Genomic DNA, 4,183 nt, shown 5'->3' on the forward strand with positions numbered 1-4,183 from the left:
AGTCAATGGAAAGAAATGTATTATTTTCTGAACCCAGTCATTAAATGCTTTGGATTACACATAGGTTTTGTGTGGGTACAAATGATAATTTTTCAGGTACAGAGTTTGACCGTTTATTGTGCAATTCTTCAGTTAGGCTGTAGAAAAAAAAAACTTTGAGAAAGACTATACGTCTCGACTCTCGTATGTGACGTCACGCTCCCTGCTCTATTCATACGGTTCATCTACGTCACGTTTTCTGGAACGCCGCCATTTGCACGACCGATCTCGCCAATTATGGCCGCCCACACCGCTCATCTGAGGCCCCGTTCACACGAAGCCGATTTCATGGCGAAACCGCAAAGGTCTTGTACGGTTCGGCCTTCCGTACACACGAAGCCGGCGAATCTGCTGACCGAAACCGCAAACTTCTGAAACCACCCTCGGAGGTGGTTTCAAATCTACCCGGTTTCGTTTTGGATTCGTGTGTACGCCTGAAACCGACTGAAACCGCAAACCAAGACGTCATCGCCCCACCCCTCGACCTCCTAGCCAATGGCTCTTAAGCCCGCGGAGTCTCAGAAATCACTTGCGAGCATGCGCATAAGGGCAGCCTTTATGCGCATGCTCGCCTCTTCTTCTTATTTCATTTCTTCTGGATTTCTGTACCAGAAGCAGCGCCCCTTATGGGCCTGGAAGGTGTACTACAGCGTTTCTACAGATCTACCCGGTTTCGCTTGGCTTCGTCTTTACGGAGATACTTCTAAACCGGATAGATCGAAACCGTAACGGTTTCGCCCGTTTCGGCTTCGTGTGAACGGGGCCTGAATGTTACACCGGGATTCCACTGGACGCGTATGCGCCGCGGAATGGCTGCGTCCTCTGCCCTGCGTCCATTCCTACCGGGCGCGTAACGGCAGCGTAGCGCTGCCTTGCGAGCCAGCCGTATTCACGCGAGATCACGCGATAATCCTAAACCTAATGTACTCACCTTCCACTCCCAAAACTATTGCAATTAAATGCCACGCTTTGTCCTTTCTGACATTTTCCTTATAAAAATGATGATTTGGTACATAAATGACTTCATGTTGCTGAACTTCGACAATGAGGCCCCGTCCACACGAAGCCGATTTCATGGCGAAACCGCAAAGGTCTTGTACGGTTCGGCCTTCCGTACACACGAAGCCGGCGAATCTGCTGACCGAAACCGCAAACTTCTGAAACCACCCTCGGAGGTGGTTTCAAATCTACCCGGTTTCGTTTTGGATTCGTGTGGACGCCTGAAACCGACTGAAACCGTAAACCATGACGTCATCGCCCCACCCCTCGACCCTCTAGCCAATGACTGTTAAGCCCGCGGAGTCACAGAACTCACAACAAAAAAGATGATGGCGGACTACAGGATTGTAATTGTTCTGCAGCAGATCATGTCCCTTGTTGGGTTGCTAAGCCATTATTTATTGAGACTGTTGACTGACTGTTTGTTTGTGTTGTTAGTGGTTCGGGGGGTAGCCTTTATGCGCATGCTCGCCTCTTCTTCTTATTTAATTTTCTTCTGGATTTCTGTAGTAGAAGCAGCGCCCCTTATTGGCCTGGCATGTGTTCTACAGCGTTTCTACAGATCTACCCGGTTTCGCTTGACTCCCGTCTTTACGGAGATACTCCGAAACCGGATAGATCGAAACCGAAACGGTTTCACCCGTTTCGGCTTCGTGTGGACGGGGCCTGAGTCTCTCGTCGTCCATGTTGCCGACCCTCTGAGACCCTTTGATTGATTGACTGCTGACCTGGTGCCACCGGTCATGACGTAATAATGTTGATGTGAAGTTACATGAGCTGAGTATTGTGTTTTATTTTGAAAATTTACCGGATGCTCTATGGCTTTTACTTTTCACTTCCTGCCCGGCTCGACCTGCTCTGTCGAAATTGACGCGGTTTAGCAGCGGCTCGCGGCAAAAATAGAATTGGACGGAAAGATAGCGCCCCGCGGCGCGTACGCCTCCGGTGGAATCAGGCCTTTAGGGAGAGACAGAGATATTATCGTTATATCTATCGTATTGTTATCCCTAGTTTTTTTTTGTCCATTAGTATGCTTGCCTCAAATCAATCTTCATGACATATATATTTATTTAGACCACAACCCCTCCCCATACAGTGGAGATATCTTGAAAGCGTTCAAGAGCACTGATGCCTACCAATATGCTGTGGCTGGATGGGTGAAGGACGCTAAAGTGAGGCACTTGGCCACCAATAATCTTTATCTGATAAGGGCAAAGTTAAGTACTATATAATTGTGACTTAAAAAAATAGTTTGAATCCCCCCCCTCCCCATCGCCCAAATGATTCGAAAATATGTTTTAAGCGCTGGTTTGAACAGGTAAAATGACAATAGATAGTGGTACTCATGCTTATCCATTGAGCACATTTGCGGCATGTTAATGCAATACTTTGGGGAATTCACTTGAACTAAGCCATTTCATTTAACATAATGTAGGATACCCACATCCGTTCAGTAGGTCGCCCTCTTCACCTCTCCAGAAAGGAACGTATCCCACGCAAAGAGTATGCTGCGATCTATATAGGTCCATGGCTGGCACGCGGTGGGTCCCAGTCTAATTTGAGAAATACATTCCTGCCGGCGACTTTCATTGGTTTAGGAGATTATGGGCAGAACTATTTTGTCCCGCCCACGGACGCTCTGGCATCTACGGATACAAAATCTTTGTATATATATATTTCTATACATTTACCACCTAGACGTGTTGCAAAAAAACCCACAGCTGAGACTTGCAGGAGCAGACTTGTGCTCGCTCATTAAAATGCTGAATCAACATAGGGTTCTTTATCATTTTATTTGTGAAGAAATTTTTCACAGATGTGCAACTTCTGATGCATTAGTTCAAATTTGGGTTTACGAATGCACACATTTTGGGCATGTTCTCAGATTATGTTTTTTGTGCACCTGTAACACAGATTTGCATACTTGTCGACCCTATTTTGTGTTTACAATGGTAGAATAAATATATACGACTTCAAATGTACTGTGACTTTAGTGTACGCATTCGAATTCTGCAGTTACAGGTGCTAAAGACTCTTGCTACAATAATACCTTCATACTCAAGATCCGGCTCCCTTCAAAGAGCCATAAATCCCCCTTGAAGGGGTAGTTCGGAATTTTGGAAAACTGTCTCCAGTGATATAGAATACCAATGCTCACTTCGGAATCAGGCCATATGTCCAAAATTCCGAACTACCCCTTTAATGCGCATTCTCTGCCTCTTCTTCTTCCTTTTTGGTGGAGTTCTGTAGCAGAAACAGCGCCATATATAGGCCAGGAATATGTATTGCAGCTATTGAGCTTTTCTGATAATTCAGAAGAACAGGGCAGAATTATTTTTACTCGGAAACTTTTCTCAGATAAATTTGTTGTTAATTAAAGAAAAGAAGAGCAGACTTTATTTTTTGAGCTGAATACTTTACGCTTTCCTATGTGTTTGTATAGTTTAACCTTTAGTTTAAGCTCAGAATGTTGTTAATTAAAGAAAAGAAGAGCAGACTTTATTTTTTGAGCTGAATACTTTACGCTTTCCTATGTGTTTGTATAGTTTAACCTTTAGTTTAAGCTCAGAATGAGCCCTGATATATACATATATACATTGTCTAGGGAGGGCCTAATTTGTGAAACTATAGTGGGGGGGTTCCAAACCCTCTAAGGTGTTTTGGGGGCATGCATTTCACCAATCATATGCACTTTAAAGGATTTCGCCATTTGGCCAGGAAGCAGGTTAATTTTTAATTGTATGTTCCGAAATTGGGCATTTAGCAAGACCATGACATCCATTATTTTAAAGAATTCCTTTGCTTAGGATTCTAGCTGCATGCCTGTCAGTCTCCAAGTTTGTGAGCATGCATAGAGGTAGTAGTGTGTAAAAAGTAGTTTGTTGGTTTGAGAGCATTATTGATTATTGAAAAACACCTGGCCAGGTATGACTGTATTGTGTTGAAAATAAATAAATAATCAGCTGTGAGAATCAGCTAAAAAATGAAATTATATAATAATATTGATAATATATAGAATTATAATAATAGTGCATTTTTAAAACCAATCCTGCCTACAAAACCCAGGACTACATTTTCTATAATCCGGTATACCAGTATTAACCTACGTTACACACAGTGGGCCTGATAGTAATACTTTCTTGTT

This window comes from Gadus chalcogrammus, chromosome 6 (assembly GCF_026213295.1).
Source record: "Gadus chalcogrammus isolate NIFS_2021 chromosome 6, NIFS_Gcha_1.0, whole genome shotgun sequence".
Classification (NCBI taxonomy): Eukaryota; Metazoa; Chordata; class Actinopteri; order Gadiformes; family Gadidae; genus Gadus; species Gadus chalcogrammus.